The 18,922-nt window shown below is 30.8% G+C and overlaps 1 protein-coding gene across 3 annotated transcripts in view; it reads left to right on the top strand.

Annotated features, from left to right (window-relative positions):
* Window positions 1-18,922, top strand: part of rn (rotund) — a 152,082-nt gene that overhangs the window by 28,326 nt on the left and 104,834 nt on the right. The window lies entirely within an intron of this gene.

The following is an 18,922-nucleotide window of genomic DNA, read 5'->3' as shown; positions in this document are numbered from 1 at the left end:
GACGGACAAATTTAATTCAATCTTTGTACATTTATCAACGATCAGTGAAAATACAATAGTTTCAAGAAGCGTACTCTAAATTATTCAATAGTTAAGATACTAATTCGATACATGCAGTTTATTTTGGGTAGTGTGTGTTAAACAACGTTTCTTTACTTTCTTCCTCAAAGTGTTAAACATACTGAAACGACCTTTTTTTGTTATAATAGTAAATGTACAGACCATAATCATACCTATGGAATATATATTATCTTTAACACATCGCAAAATCTTATTATAAACAAATTATCTACATAAGTGGGCAGCAAATCAGAATAGAGGTGTGAACTCTGTAGAGTATGTACCTTTAAAGATTTAATAGAAATACTAAATTAATGACTATGCATTAATCCCTACATAAAAAACAATGAAACCAATTAACCACTACCAACACCTCAAACTTAAACAATTAAACATTCTCTTATAAGTCCTTAAAAAACGTTCAAATCCACCAATTTACGAAACAAAACGTTTCAGTCATCGTTAGAAGCAGAGGCATTCAAGCGAGGGTGACACGAATCATGAAAAATCACCTTTTTTGTCTACATGTGCCGCCCATCTTGAGAGATTTACGCATTAGGACCTTGGGTTTAGTGGTTTAGTGGGATCTGGGTTCGATTTCAACAAGGCTTAAAATTTTCCACCTGTTTTAGAGTAGAGAGAAGAGATTATCTTGAGAGATTTACTCGTATTAGGATCTTGGGTTTAGTGGTTTTTGTTAGGTATACTTAGGTTTATGACCCGGATTCGATTTCTGAAAAAATACGACCATTGACGACCATTGACAAGACCATTGTTCCTGACAAACAAAACAGGTTTTGTAGAATACACAGGAACAATTCCAAAAAAAAAATCTTTAACATAATCTAAACACATTTTAAATCTAAAATGTGAATACAGAGAAGAGAGTTGCAAAATATATCAGGTCGCATATAAACTACATCTTTTTCCTTCTCTTAGCTGTAGAAACTGTTGTCCAAGGCGATAGTTAATTTTAAACTATGTATTTCAACGGTTCAAAGACTGAAGGAGTTCCTTCTACTACTAGACTTCCTAGTTAGGAAGTCTAGTAAAATGAATAAATGTTTGAGTTTGAATTATACATACATGTTGTAAAAGCCTAGGTTTTTAACAACAAAAGCGGTATAAAAACTTATTTAAATTAGAATTAAAACAATGATCTTTAATTATATTATGCAAACAGTCACGCCATTAATGGGAGCATTAATTAGAACTATTATAATAGACTATTTAAAGATGATAGTAATTTATGCATGTTAAATTATTAAAATGATCATTCATTTGTTCCAATGAAAAGTTATTATTTATTGTACAATTATAATTAAACGTAAAACGTATAAATAAGGGCTAAGTGCAGATCCTTGAGGAACTCCACACTTCAAAATAGGTCAACTTGATTGATAAATATGAAACACTATGTTTGAACCGTATTCATAAATAGATTAAAAAAATAAAAAGTTTTTCGTATAACATTGAAAGCATAATGTTTATTTAAAATTCTTGGAAGCATAACTGAACTATGTCAAAAGCATTACAAAAGGATAACAGAAAGCCTTCCTATACCCCATATAAACTTTACTTTAATTTCCTATTTGACTAGCCCCAAATTAAACCAAATTTAACTTCCACTATAGAGCATATTATATTCTCCTCCTACAATCCCATCTTTTTCTAAATCGAAAGTCATCCAAAATAATTTATCATTTTGGGCGTTAAACACACTCAACACAATGCATCAATTCAATCAAACGTTAATTAAAAACAACACGCCTGAATTAATAAAGGATATCACTATTTTATTGCCTTCATTATGTTAACTATTTTCATTTAATTACCAGCAACCGCTAAATTTTGGCTAAAAATATGTATGTTTAGTTCGCAACATTGTTAACAAAAGGACTTGCACAATAAATTAATAAATTGATGCGTGCGAATAATTCGGTCTAGATATCATACCCTCAATAATTTAATATCATTCGTGTTTGCAACTTTTGTAAAAACATTGGATAGTGTAAAAAGTTGAATTGTAACAACCCTATGTTTATAAATTGAAAATTGACAAAGCAAAAATAAATACCCAAATTCAAATTTTAAAGTACAGTAAATAATATATTTTGTAATATATAATATAACTAGCGGTCCGCCCCGGCTTCGCCCGTGGTCCCTACATGTTTAAACTATCCTATCTCTCAAGTTGAATCGAACTACACATGGTGTGCGAATTTTATTATAAACGGTTAGGAGTCCATTGAGGACAAACATTGTGACACGAGATTTATATATATTAAGAAGATAACACATGAAAAGTAAAAACCAACACGTTCAAAATCAGCAGAACTTCTTAGCTCGAGCGTCGTTTTTCACAGCCCGTACAAATTTTACGTGACGGCGAACTACAAAAGTAAAACGCGGATTCAATACAAAACAATTAAAGTAACTAACAGTCCACTGCGACATTTTGGCTAATAATTTCAAAATACTTTAGCCTCGTAACAAAGAATTACAAAGGAATTACGCCATAACAAATTGCCAAGTAAAGCGGTGGCCATTTTTTGCAGACGAAAACTCAATAAGCTATTTTCGCGCCCTCTCGCCGTTTTTTCTCCGGACACAGCTGGTTTGCTGAAAAAACGTATGAAAAACAGTTTGCAGGACAATCCGCTAGGTGGCGGTAGCCTTGAAAAGAGGTTTCACAAAAAAGTTTTTATATAAAATTCGATGAATGAAATTGCTGTAAAGACAATTATAAAGTGGTTAAAATTTTCTTTATAATTATTTTACTGGCCGCCAAGGTATGTAACTGGCAGTTTATTATTTATAAGTTATACTTACTAAGTTAAATTCTTGTTAAATTCTTGCTGTAAAATATGTATTGTCAACAATTTAAAAAAATGCAAAAAAGTGTTGTGTGGTTTTATGAAACCACGGTAAAAGTGAAACTGTTCGAACGGTTCCGAACACTGCTTTGTGTAGCGCATGTCGCCTGACGGTCGGCTGCCGAGTAGGTATACCTACTCGGCAGCCGCGATACACGCGACATGCGCTACACAGACCAAAAAGTTTGAGACGATGTAATAAAAGTTTCACTTTAATAAATCATTGTATTTATTTATTGGTAGAGCCTTATTAGCAATTATCGTTAGTTGTGTGTACTTATTTATTCTTAACGCTATATTGCGTAGAAATAACTTAAGGCTCTCCCTACCCAATATAACTAGAACTCTACTCAAAGCAATATAGCATATTAACAACTAAATTTGAAAAGTATATTGAATGGATTTTCATACAATTTTCCCAAATAGATGGTTCTTGCTATAACTTTTTACAGTTATAATTGTTGTAGAAAGGTTTAATATGATATATTTAGTAATTTAAATATGTATTTAAGAAAACAATGAAATGGAAATAATCTCGCCCGTATGCAAATGACATATCTGGTGATAATGGCTTGAACAATGTTTAGTCAGTCTTTGTTAATAACTACCTATAATATGAAGAAAAATCATTTAAAGGAGCAATATAAAATATAATAATTTTCAATCAAATAAAATAAGCATTTCATGATTGAAAAGATATGCAAATCTCGTCTCTTCGGTTTTTCTAAACTATCGTTAATAGATTTCATTACCATTAACAATCTATTTTGAGCACGACACTGAAATCACCATTTTCCATACATTTAGGCATGTAAATCTGAAAATAATTATAGCTTATTACACTATAATTCTTTCGTTTGATCACGTATTGACTCTTCAGGAGCGCATCGCAAAATAGCTGTATAAAAACGTACTATCTTCAAGATATAACACCACCAAATTAAAAAGCCACACCTCAGAAACGAAAGCATCGTAACATTCTCCTTTCCATCCAGCCGGGTTATACCTCAACCCTTTACTGCGCATGTCGCTATACATAAGTAGGTGGAGGAAAAAAACACGAATTTATACCGGGTAAATTTTAAACCTATACTTTTTTTTTCCACTCCAACATTTTTATGTCGATCCTTTCTATGTGTGCGTCGTGCCAGTTTTAATTACGTATCGACTTAATTTGCCTGTGAACCCGGTTGTTTCACGACAAGACCGGGGCTGTGTATTAAAATTTGATAGAGAAATAATTTGTATTGTGTTGTTGAGTCTAGGTTATGTTTTTGTGTGTCCAGTTTTGGAGGGAACATGTGTTTTTGTTTGTGGAACGGTGATTCTGTTACGTTGTTATTGTGTTGATCTCGGGAGATGTGACGGAGGTTGGTATTGCTGTTTTAAATGATTGTTTGACGTGCAATGACGTGTGTTGAACACCTGTTGATGACTCCGTTGCGATCATGCATAGCGTGTCAGTCAACAATGCTAAACGTTGCTAAGTGGACATGATTTAGAAATCATTCGTCGGCAGTTGAGTGTTAATGTGTTTTAATTAGATGCTTTGATTAAATGATGATATAGTTAAGTAATGTATAAATTTAACATTTATATTCATATTTCAAATATAAAATGAGTAATACGTACTTGAAACTTATTACATCCTTAATTAAATTATTATTATTATTATTATTCCATTTGGTATTATTGTTCGAAAATAGGAAAAGAGATAAAAATAATTACTTCCTTTGTATTACTTCATAAGTTATTTTTATACATGCAAATATGATAATAATAGTAGATTACATTTTGTAAGATAACATTCATTCTGATTTATTTTAATTAAATATAATATTACGATTCCCGATATCGATATACTTAAATTCTAATCAAAAATAATATATAAAAACTGCTTCTTAAATAGAAGTGTCATCGGAAGTAAAAATATAACGGTACATTTTTATCCTTATTGTTGGAATTTAGAGGAACTAGTACTATGTTTTGTTAAATATCAGAATGTTTTGGTGCTCTAAAGAACCTAGGTAGTTCATCCAGACTTAGGCTAGGTGGCGCTCGACGATAAATGAAGGGAAGAATTTAATAAATGTTACTAAATTCACGATCTATTAATTAATTATTATTCTCAATATTGTCGACATGCAATTTTAGATTACTATATTACATTTGTCTGTGTGTTGTAAAATGAGAAATAATATGCTTTCATTTTACATTGTTTTAAATAGATTTTTTTTTTGTATTGCTATTGAACGTTGTATATTATAGTGTATCGGGAAGGCACAGGCTCCTGAAACACAGCGAAAGCTATATTAGGAGTCTGGGGTCCTCTTTTTTTTGTGTAATGTATTTTGGTTCAATAAATGATTTTTTTTCAAACGTTCTCCAATAGAAATAATCTGTATCAAAATATATTCGTGTAATTACATTACTTATAACTCGAGATGCACCGTGCATTTACATCAAACGAACATAGAGCTAGAGTTAGAGCAAGAGCATTCTTTCGTGATCTAACATTGCATAGAATCTTTTCGAATGCACTAAGAACAACGAAAGAATGCTACGCCTGTTTACACTAAAATAATTGACATATACTGGGGCTAGAATGAGCATTTTTTTTATTATAGTAAATTGTGATTTGACACCAGTCAAAAACAGCTGAGCGGACTGAATGATTTTCGAGATTTTGGATTTATTTTCACTTGGATTCTATAGTGAAGATAAACCATTCGCGATTCAGAGATCTGTAGAAAAATGGCTGCTGTAACAAAATTTGAATGTTTTTAGCTATGCGTCATCCATAAAACACTTTGTCTTAACCCATTTATCATTTCGTATCATTTTTGCGAGAATAAATCTCGAATAATGAACAAGAGTTACAACCAGGCTGTAAAGGGTCATTCAGACCACGTCTGTTTTATGGTACTGCGCCTCCCACTAAAGGTTTATTTGTAGAGGGTTCACTTTTCGATATAGACCATTGTGCAGTGGAATGCTGACGGGTTATGTTGCAGTTTAAATGGTGGATTTAATTTTGTGGATTTGTTTGTTGTACGAAGCTGTCTACAGTCTATAGGTATTGATGATTAGTATCTATCAGGGAATTGGCGCTGCCTAATATGTGTACCTATAATGTCTTTTAAACAATGCAAACTAAAATTGTTTGTAACCAATTTATAGTGAACAAGACAACCAATAATCACATTTAAAGCCAGATTCAAAAGAATTATTTGCGGGCAACAAAATGTTCAATTAGGTAAATACATAATTAATATCCTAAGAAATAACACAATGTTCATTTCATATAAATTTTCAATAGTATTGATTGAACAAATCTAGCGTAAGAAGACAATTAAACAATGCACTGATCGCTATTTATATTTCAGCTATTAGTATCAAATGGGTCCTATAAAATCCAGTATTGAAACTGCAAACAACTATCCCAAAAAAAAATTCAAAAAATAAAATTGTCATGTCTATACATTCCTAACTCTACGTCATAAATTCATCAACATTGACTCGATGATGCACGGACAGTTAAACAAACGATCGAGCAGTTAACCATGAGAAAGTAACAAATACAATGTTATGCTTTGTAGGTTAAAATTATTTGTTTTTATTCGCGTGCTCTACCGTTGAAAATTTTAGGGCTTTATATACCTATTAAAGTTAGCACTTGAATGTTACTTAGGTAGTAAGTTAAGATACTTAAGTGTTAATTCCGATTAAACAGTAAAGCCTTAATTTTCATTTGCATTTACTAATATTATATTATAGAAGAAAACTTTGATGGCGTGTAAGTTGCAGATAATGGACATACTCGAAAATTACTAAACCGATTTTGAAAATATCTTCACTAATAAACAGCTATAACAACAACATACAATACCTATATAAGGAATAATAATTCCTACTTCGCCTAGACTAGGTTTTGTTAAATTCGTTTTTACGGTCGTGGCACAGATCTAGTTCATAATACAAAGTTCATTAAACATGTTTCTACTAAACTTGATTATAATATCATAGACCATAACGCGGTCATTTCGTAAATAAAACAAATAAAACGCAGCCGAGATTAAATAAAAATGGTGAAGCATGAGCCCACTCTACATATAAAGGGTTCCGTATTAACTACATTTAAAAGCCCCTCTTTGCTTTCAGAATAAATTTAAGCTATGCTTGATGTAAACAACAAACTTAAATTGTTTCAAGTACATTTCACCATATCACGCTACAAACTTTTTTTATTCCAATATCTTTGGCAATTACAATATCAGAATACACACTACATGGTAGTTAGCATTAAACATAACATTTCTATAATAATACTATCACAGCCCAAGTCACCTTAATACATCGATAAACTACTAAAAACAACTAATAGACACCATAGAACCAAGTCTATCCCATAGAGTTTTCATTCTAACGAACCCAAAAACTAATGATACCAAGATTCGTTCTGGCGAACGCAGCTTCCGTTCACAATTTTGAGTGTAACTTTTTTTCTATCTCGCTCACATATTTTTTAACTCGTTTTTTCATCTATATGATTGTTTTCGGAACTTATAAGCGCTAATGATGATCGTTCGGCGTAATTCGGTGGTTGTTATTATTGAGCAAATTTTTTGTCAGACAAATTGAATGGAGCCTAATGGATTGTTTCTAAGAATCCGGTGAGATTAAGCCCCGATCGCGTCTGATGGATTTTATATTAAAATCTTGTATTTTATTTCCGTGGGTGTTTTATTAAATTTGATTATGATTCAGGATCCTTTGGGAGTATCAAATTCGGTTTTAGTTTTTTTAGCGGATGTGTGTGATGTATTTTATGTTATTATTTTACTGTTGTATTTAAATTAATGGAAGGAAGATAAACGATTTGACTCCATTAAAACTATTTAAGTAAAATACAAAGGCTAAAATTAAGATATGGTATAGTATCTTTGAAATAACAAAATTTACAGTAGGATTTAGGAAGTATTTAAGGGCAAAACAATGATAAAACAAAATGTATATTTTTAGATACTATGGCTACTGGCTAGCTACTAGTTTTTTTTTAAACTATGTATTATGTTAAAGAGGAAATACTGTATTTGATTTGCTAATTGTGCATTTATTATATCATAAAAAAAGTGAAGTCCCGTGTCCCCGTAGTGGGGTAAGGGGCAGATGCATTATGCATACATCTGTTTCACTGATCGATTTTCTTTAGAGACAAGTAGGTGATCAGCCTTCTGTGTCCTACCAGACCGAGACATTTTTTTTCTCCGTCTCCACCGGGAATCGAACCCAGGACCCCTTGGTTCTACGCTCACGCGTCAACCACTGTACCAAGGAGGCGGAATTATATCATAAGTGGGCACAATTTTTATGATCGCTGTAAGCTTCTGTATTTTGAAGTTATTGTATTGAATTACATTTGTATTTTTCAAATAAATTTATGAAGATTTTTGAGTAACTAGTCTAAATAAAACAATATTTACATTTATTTTCAATATCTAAATAAACGTCACGTTGTTAAGTGCGTTTACGAATAAATAATATATAATATCCAACCTATGATCAAAGTATTACTTATACTGAACTATATATTGCTTGAAATAAAAATATTTACTTGTTTAGTAATATGATTTATATATAACAATCACGCGAAATGCCAATTTGTTTATTTTTTCTACAACTATTATGAATAACAAGCTAGTGTATTTATGCATAAATATAAATAAAAATGCTTTATTAGTATCAGTCAGACGATTGTGTGTTTGTCTGTCTATCAACCCCGAATTCATTTTATAAATCGAATTAAAATATTGCTGCATACATAATAATTCTACAAACATGTAAATTAATAACACTACCTTTAGTTTTCGGCTTTCCGTGTACACATCTATACCATATTATAATATTATAAAGTTGAAAAGTTAATCTCAGGAACTACTGGTCCGATTTGAAAAATTATTTCGGTGTTAGATAGCCCAATTATCGAGGAAGGATATAGATATATAATATATATTAGGCTATATTATATCCTCACGCTAAGACCAACAAGAATGGACCACTGCGGGTAAAACCGCGGAGCACAGCTAGTAATAAATATATTGGTTGCAAAATAAAGCAATCTCCGTGTAATTCACGTTGACAATTGAAAGGGAATCATTAGATTATTAAAATATTAAACACATTACCTATAATTTTACCTTTTGCCTAGGTAAAATTATACGTTATGTGTTTAATATTTTATTACCTAGTAATTTGACAATTTGGAGCATATTCTAAAAATATTCATGAAACAAAAAATGGCCTCAGCGGGATTCGAACCTTACCTCGCTTAACCCAACTTCGCCCTAACGCAATATTAAAGAACAACCATATTCTGTACAATTTTCTTGACTCTAGAGGAAGTATAATGAACGATACACGTAAAATACCTTCCATACATAGATATGAGAATTTTCTATTCCATAAAGAAGTTCTCTAATGCATTATCCGAAACTATAAGTTATAGCTACGAAGATGGCGGGTACCGACAGCAAAAAAGTGAGGGCATAAAAATAATAATATTTTAAGATGATTAAAAAAGAATCAAATAATAGATATAATATACCATAATATAATTTTAAAGCCAAATAATATAACTATAACGCCTCTGTAAGTTTGGTTTACATTCAAATTTAAAAAAAATCTCCGTAACGGTGCATTTCGATTAAACAAACATAGAGCCTAGCCTAGAGCAAGAGCAAGAGCATTCTTTCGTAATTTTTAGTGTAAACGAAAACTCGAATTCAGTGTTGTTCAGTAGATATTAGAACATTGCATTGAATATTTTCAAATACACTAAGAACAACGAAAGAATTCTCTACGTCTGTTTACACTAAAAGAATTTGACATAGTGAGGGTAGGATGAGCATTCGCTCGTTTGATGTAAATACATCGTAAAACCACTAGTAACCTACATAACCAACGTCAAGGAGTGACGATTATCCATACTAATATTATAAATGCGAAATTAACTCTGTCTGTCTGTTACTCAATCACGCCTTAACTACTGAACCAATTTGCATGAAATTTGGTATAGATATATTTTGATACCCGAGAAAGGACATAGGCTACTTTTTACCCCGGGAGATAGGATAGGTTTTATCCCGGAAATACCACGGGAACGGGAACTATGCGGGTTTTTCTTTGACTGCACGGGCGAAGCCGCGGGCGGAGAGCTAGAATTTAATAATGTATCTTATGAATTGTCTGTTTTATTATTATTATAAGAACTCAAACTGTCGTTTTAAATGATTAATCTAGTTTTAATATTTACGCAACATATTAAAATTAGAACTTCAACCTTCATCGAGTACTTTTAATTTTTTCTATTTTTTAAAACGATAAAATTATAATATTAACCGTAAAAAGAAGGTACGGTATACAAAAAATTCCAAATACGAGACATGATTGGTACGATATTTTCAGCTATGTTTGAAATCCTTTGAAATAAATTCATAGAATATTTTATATATTTTCTGACCGTACGAGGTATTATTACAAGCACGGCCAACAATATGGGAACATTACATAATAACTTAAAATAATTTAAAATGAATGTTTATGATCTACTTTTATTAAATAAATATTATAAATATGAGACATACTACTTATGTGATAAGTTTGATTTGATGTATTTTTAGTTATCATCATTTTATTCTGTATCCTTATTATTTAGTTCCACTTCTTAAATGTAAATTCACTCACTGGCGATTTAATTTCTTATTTTATCTTTTTTTTTTTCAATTTCACAAAACTCTTTCTCCAAAAATTATAATAAAATTTGAACACGATAAACGTACATATCACACGCATTTTTGATACTACGTCATTTTAATACTTTTGCACTATAATAGTTATAATCACTTATTAAAGCTAAGATGATGATTAAAGTCATCAGATATTTCACATTTACCTATACAATACATGCTATTTTACAACTAGCTTTTCTTGTAAATTTTCTTGGCCTGCACTATACTATCTATTCCAAAGCAAAAGGCCGTAAGTACGATATGAGCTGTGCGATGTATGTACACGAGATCTTGTGTGTGTGTGTGTGTTAACATAGCTTATAGATAAACAAGATAATACTATTAACGTAAGATGACGTGAATTTGGGTTTTTCATTAAATAATCTAGTTAATAAATATGAGCCTATAATTGTTTATACAGACATAATTCTGTAAATCAATAGCAACAAACACATTTTAATGAAATGAAATTTTTATTCGTCAGAATTGTGGAAACAAAGTTTTATGGAAGGATATTTATTAAATAAATAAAATAACAACTTAATTCAATCAATACTTTAATTACCATCACATTGAACAAAAAGAAATTCCAGTATATTTTCAGACGAGAACAATTATTATTGACTGATAGAGAAAAAAATGCTTTTGATTTTTTTCAGTAGGTTTAATTTTTCAAACCGTTATTATTTAATTTTCTATATGCAGCTGAAATTTATTTTATGTATTGCAAGGAAGCTTGCATGTGGATTCTTCCGTGTTTGATTCGATTTCTGATTTTCCGGAAGATGCTGTGTCATCCTCTGACCCCTATCAGTCTGCTTAAATCACATGATGGATGATCCATCTAATCTGTAGAAAGAAAGAAACAGATACATTTTAGTTTTAGTTAAAAGTATAAATAAATGAACTTTAGTGATTGTTATGAAGATATTAATACAACAATAAAAACATAATAAAAAACACTTAAAACAAACAAGTCAAATTAACCTTTATTTCTGTAACTGATACTTTAGCCTTTATGTCAAAATGTATTCTCAATTACAAGATAAGGTGCTATAGATAAACAAACATACAAACATAATCTATAAAATTATTATCAACGCTTAATATTCAACGTTTATTTTGCTGACTGCGGCAATGTCCAAAGGACGTATTTGCTTAAATTATACACAATATTATATTAAATAAATAGATTCAATGAGGTTTTATAAAAAAATCGACAAGATATTTTATCAAAATTGCATCACTTTAATTTTAATTTCGATTGTAACATCATATATGTAATCTTTTTTGCGATATTATTCTGTGTGACGTGTACATGTAGAGTCGTTCTAGAAAGGCTGGTCGAATGAAGCCTAATTTAATAAATAGATATCTAACAAACTAGATTAAGCTATAAGCTATCAATACCAGAAAATGCTTAATGGGACAAAACCAGGTTCAACTTATTATTCTATGAATTTTCTAAATTAATATTTTATTATCATCTTAGGCACATCTAGTTTAGTACTCATTTCTAACATCTACGTCAATACTTCATACGAGAAGGTGCACACAGAGAAACCTAGTCTATTCGCTCTAGGAATAGCGCATTTGAAAACTGTAGAGTCGATAATATCAAGTTCGTTTAAAAATATTATGCTCTACATATTGTTTTTAAGCTATTGCATAGATTCTATCGTGGGCCTTAAGCGCGGGGACCGAATCCAGAAATTCCGTAACGAAAAAACCTCACGCTCCCCACTCCGACGGGCACGGAGGTGTGGCTTGAAAGCATGCTATGCAATAGCTTTAACGCGGCAGTCCTCGAGTGCCACACGTCTTTTTTTAAGCTATTGCATAGCTTCTATCGCGGGCCTTGAGTTCAATTTAATGAGAGAGATATAGAGACGTTTTGTTCAATTTAATCAATCCCCACTTAAAATATTTAATTTAACGATCGATTAATGTAATTTATAATACTTTTAGATTTAACACATCCTTATTATAATAGTCATAATATTATCAAGAACTAACTGGCAATCATTTGATTTCATTTTGGTATTAAAATATCATGTCAAAAAATTGCACAAAAAGTCGACTCCATTCCACTCCCTGTGATCGGCCACACATGCACAAACACACACACGCAAACCCACCTGTGTGCGAGCTCGTCTTGAGAATAATATATTTTTGTTGCCTTTATATATTTTTTACCGTATTTTTATATCTTACCTCCATATATGTGAAGTTTTTCTTCAGTTTCGTTCTGAAATTTTATATTCAAAAGATATTTTAAAAGTAACTAACGTTCAGGAATAACATCTCTTTGATATACGTTATTTTCATTCATTTAGTTTCTGTGGTGCAGTGGTGAGCCTATAAATAGCAGAGAGGTTACGGGTTCGATAGGTTTTAAGAAAAATACTTGTAAAGTAATAAGCCCCGAGCTCTGGGGTATGGGGCTTCTTTTAACGACTTCGTCTCCGAGGAGTTATAAACACCGTATATGGTCTATACGAAAGGAAGCTTTTCTTGGAAAACTAAAGAATTTTAAGCAAGTCCCTTTGTAGGGTTTGGGACAAATGTATTGTTAAGGTGAAACAAATCTCGTTGTGGGGTATGGGACGGGTTATATGTCTTTTATATTGATTTTCTTAGCAAAAAGATTTAGTTTTCTGCGCCAGACCAAGATATTTTTAAACGATATGCCTATAATAAAATACAACGTGACACTGTCAATTTTTAGCGTCTTTTTTAAGTCTGCCGGGAATCGAATCCTGAACCTATGGATTGTAGGCACCTAATACTATGAATACCATTGTGGTATTACAGATTTAGTAACACAACAATTTATAAAATTACATTAAATTAATTAAATGTTACAATATTATCTTAAAATATCATCATCATCATCATCACCAATACAAGTTTATTCATACATTGGAAATAAGCAAGGAAGACTGTGAAATAAGTTGTTAATTCCAAAAGGTTCTTTTAACCAATTAAGAAGACCTCTCTGAAATATGAAAGCTCTTACGTAGTAGAGATCAAGCAGTTGGTCTTTTATTATGAAGTGTTTTGTATAATATGAATTATGTTTCAAACTCAAACTCAAACATTTATTTATTCAATTAGACTTCTTATAGAAGCACTTTTGAAACGTCATTACATATTTTAAAATTTACCATATGTTATAAATAGTAATGCTATTAAAACGATCTATTATTATAATTATCAAATTAAAAGCACTGGATTAAGACGTAAATGTAGAGTTTAGGATAATTTAGTTTCTAGATATTTATTTGTATTAGGTAGGTAATTGTATACCTACAGTTATATAATTTTAATCTATAATTTCGAACATTAGCCGGAATGCACAGACAATTCAACATTGATGATTATTGTTTAGTTATTCTGATGAAAGCTGATATCGCAAATGTTATTTGTATTTAAGGTCTAAGATTTTTCATCGAACATATCTGAAATCGGTCAAGAACGTATGTGAATTGCTCTATATGCATTACGCATCCAATTGAAAAACTTAAGTAAGTTCAATACTATTATCAATCGATTTTTATAAGACATTTTGAACGCTTACTTTAATGAGAAATGTGTATTTAACGTTAAAATATTCATGAATGGGCATTTCATAGGCTACCTTTAACATTTAAAAAAGGAATTTCATAGAACACATTTTTTTAATAATAAAAAAACACCAATAAAATGAGTGTATATTACAGAGATATCTATACAATTTTTTCATCCCGCCTCGCTTGCTCTAACACCTACTTTGTTATATTATTCACAGTTTTATATTCTAGGTCGAACAACTTCTTGGCAAAATTCTAGCTTGATATGCAGGCAATATGTCAATTTAGCACTAACAAAATATGACGTCATCGAGCACTAAAAAATATCTATAACTAGTTACGACACCCGGTTTTGCCTACGTTTTAAGCTACGTAGAATCTGATTACACTACAAAAATATAACGATCGCCTATTCATAATAAAATGAACCACCTTTCATTTCCTTCATGTAGAAATTGGACATTAAGAAAGTCTATAAATATCAATAATAACTTTATTTGATTAAGTTTGAACTAAGCAACTTATTTTTTAAACAAAAGTTGTAACTGAGCTAAGTGTAATATGTAAGTAAAGTGATTGCAGTTAGTAAGTTAGTTGAATTCAATGAAGCGAAGCCAGGGCGACCTCTTGATTTACTTGTGTCCCTTTAGATGTGTCGAAATAGATTTCAACGACATTAAAAACGTTCTAGTTATATTTAGGTATTATCTTTCAGAATATACAGAATGTGAAATAATTTTTGAATAATGATACGAATGAAAATTGTAAAATAGCTGTAAAACTACGAAAACATAAAAACTCGAGACAAACACGAGAGAATAAAGACGTACATCAAATTATTTCCCAACGAACGTTCCTCTCCGATTTAATAAAAAACCTTTAAAAATAAAGAAAAACCATAAAAGCAGCCGTCTTGCGATGCGTTATCATTTTTATATGTCCCCCTCCCCCCCTCAACCCTTTCCACCCCCCGCCTCCTAGATGCAAGCTCACACACACACACAAAACGACTATAAATGGGTTAAAGAAAAATGTGTCTACCTGAAAACGTACGATGCATGCATTTTTTTTACTCGCCTTACATTTTCTTTTCCATCCGCGATTCTCATATCGCCGATATAAAACTGAAAAATACATTTAAAATGAACGCACAAAAAACGCCCTTACAGCGTCACGATAAAGTCACAAATACGTTGGTACCCACAAAAAACGGAACACTACTACACGAAAATTTTCGCTCGCATACACCGAACCGCGCCGTTTAGAAAAAAAAGTAAAACACACACATATATAAATTGCATGCAGTTCGAAAGGGATGCACTCAGAGTCATAAAATACGCACACAAGTGCACGAGGTGCATACACATGTCCCGCCGTCTTCACAGACGTGCACGTATGACGCGGCCACACACACACGCGAGCCGAAGAAAACCATCCATGTGTTGTGGAAATGCTTTTCCTTGCAGCAACCTCTCGGGAAGAGTTTCATAGCGAATACCTCGCGGTAAAGACATCTCGTTCTTAAAAATTCAATCTTTTAAAATCAAAACAATAGCCGAGATGGCTGACAAAAAATTAAATTAAAATAGTCAACTAATCGATCGGTTATGCCGTTCGAAATTCAAAAACATTCTTCACTCGTTTCGCGGTGCGCGTTCCAAATTCGAAGTGACAAAAAGCGTTTAAAAAACGCCTCGGTGACAGATTTACGCGCCAAATAAGTGATGTCCGCGATTATATCGATAATAATTTAATGGAAATAATTGGATTGATAATTGAATGTTTTGATTGCATCGTTAGCGTTAATGGCATAAGACACGTGCGCATTAGTGATGTAAATGTGTGCATTAATGAGTGTGCGGTGGTGTGCGTCTGTTGTCTTTGTAGATTGCCGATAAGGCTGTGTTAGCACTAATTTGAAACATTCCTGTTTTGGTTGCTAAGAAGACAATTCTAATATGATTTAATGTTTCCAATTAGAAAAGTAATTGGGAATATAAATAAGAATTTAAATATTGATGTTACAATACATTCTGGCAGTAATAATCTAGTAAAATGTTTCTAATATAAGATCAAATTTCACTTTTTATCACTTCAAATTTCAAAATAAGATTACGATGACGATTAAAATATATTAAAGATTATTAAAATATATTCTAAATGTGTTGAGTGTTATGAAATTTATAGCATAATTATTACTATTAAGAATCGTAATTGATTTAGAAATAAAATTTGCAATATAGGTATAGATTATATAGATAAAAAAAATAATCAATTATAGGTACCTATTCGTATATTTAATTTACTATGACAACAAAATATAATTATCGATAATCATGTAACATCACTATTTCTTCTAATAATTTATTGATTATTTCTTACTAGTACTTGTATAAATTTTAACTAAAAAAATAATATGTAATAAGCAATGTTCTAATTAGTCCAAATGGACTATTGAAATTAGTTTCAACTGTGTAGACACGGCCTTAGGAATAAGATTGACGGCTGAAACTTATAAGATCAAAGATATAGCTAAATAGACAAATTACTTTTTACAAATTACTTTAACTTTAAATTCTGCACAGTTATAATACTATTATTATTTATTGGTTTTTATTATATTTATATTTATTTTCAACCTAATCAATTAAGTCCTGAGTTTTATACGTAATTGGATAATTTTACTATAGACATTTTTATTTACTCTACATATAATTATATTGATAATTTAATATTTTGTACATTAGTTACCATAAAAATAAGGAGTTCATAGGTAGGTAAATAATAAATATTTCTAATACCTTTATTATATTATGAAAAGTTAGCACAATGGAAATAGTAATTACGGGATATTTATATCCATAGAAAAATAATTTTTATACGTGTAAAAATGTATTTATATGTTTTGTTAGTACATAATTATTAATCTAGGTACTACATTAATCCTTAAAAATAAACTTAATCATCTGATATTTCATAAGTTTTAAACACTAATTACTAGAACATTACTACTTAACTCGACAAACATACATAAATAAACCAACCCTTATATTTAACTGTCCCCAATTCTCCAAATATAAAAGGTATCTAAATATTTTTAGATGACCTACTCCAGTTCTAACAGTCGATACTAATTTATTTTTATTTTATCATGACCTGGCTAGGTTTTAAATTGGAATCAGGTATATCCCTAAAATATAAAAATGTTTGTTTCATGAGGATGAGTCTAACCTATTTTATGACCTAGTAGCAAGGTAATTAGGTCCAATTTAATTTACTCTAAATATGGCAAAAAATGATAAAAAATGCAGTAAGTTATCATTTAACAATATCATCTGCAAATACAACGATATTATGTCAAATCAATTGGCTCTTTTATTTAAGTTTCATTTTCTCTAATTGTGTTATGTGATTTTGAAAAAAGATCGACTTTTCGTTAGTCAACTAACGAAAAGTCGATCTACTACCGAAATGTTTCCAAAATATAGATACTTATATTTTTAAGAGTGACTAGATGCTTATCAATTGATAAGAGATACAGCTCTTTATTATTACATAGATAAAAAGCTTTGGAAATTACGGTATAACTATGAACTTAATTTTTTCATGAACAAGCTTTTATAACGCTTGAAACAAATTGATATTTATTCTAATCAATAACATTAAGTAAAATATACAAAATTGCACAAAAGTATTTATTTATTGAAAAAATAAGTATACAAATACTATTTTGCTAAGTGAAAAAGTGAAGTTGTCGATGTTCACATTTTATTCGAATTTAGCGTTTATCTTTGAGATCAATTTATTGTTCAATACACAATTATTTAAGAAACTTACAAAGCGTATTTTTAAATACTCTGTTGCTAAATCAATTTTAAATTAATTCAGAATTTTATTAAATGCTCTATCCACGACCTAAACAAATACTGCAAATATTGATTATCCTAACCTCAAACTCAAAATCACAACATATTATCCCACACAACGTTAGGGTCTAAATCTAGGAGCTCGAAAATCAAACACTGGTATATTACTACTAATGCTATCTGTACCTGTAAGCTCATTACACAGCATCGCTATTGTTGGTGACTCTGTGTCTCTCCCGTCGAACACTTTGATGATGTCCGCGCGACGGAGACAGCTGAAAATACGATTAGTTGTTAGGTTCTCTAGGTTTACTTTGGAAAATTAGATATAGGAGAGAGAGAAAAATATAGGAGAGAGAGAAAAATAAGAATAAAGTAAATTATATTGATAGAAACAAGATCTTATGTAAAGAACAGTTTGGATTTAGGAAAAATAGTTCCACTTCATTAGCATGCTTTGATATGGTGAAAGAAATAATTCAAGCCTTCATCGAAAAAAAACCCGTAAGCGCTATATTTCTAGATATGAGCAAGGCATTTGATTTTGTAGACCATGAATTACTCTTGCTTAAGTTAGATAAATATGGTATAAGAGGAATTGCCAAAGAATGGATTGCTAGTTATTTAAAGGATAGAAATCAGTTTGTGGAAATACAACAAATAGTAAATCAATCAAGAAACGTATATAGATCAGTAAAAAAAACTAATAGATCAGGTGTACCACAAGGAAGTGTGCTCGGCCCGTTTTTATTTCTCTTGTA

The sequence above is a fragment of the Colias philodice genome, chromosome 24, assembly GCF_061535455.1.
Source record: "Colias philodice isolate Cphi_HAF_F1 chromosome 24, ilColPhil1 Martin Lab GWU primary, whole genome shotgun sequence".
NCBI classification, from domain to species: domain Eukaryota; kingdom Metazoa; phylum Arthropoda; class Insecta; order Lepidoptera; family Pieridae; genus Colias; species Colias philodice.
The sequence above is the reverse complement of the archived record's forward strand: the minus strand, read 5'-3'. Positions and strand labels throughout refer to the sequence as shown.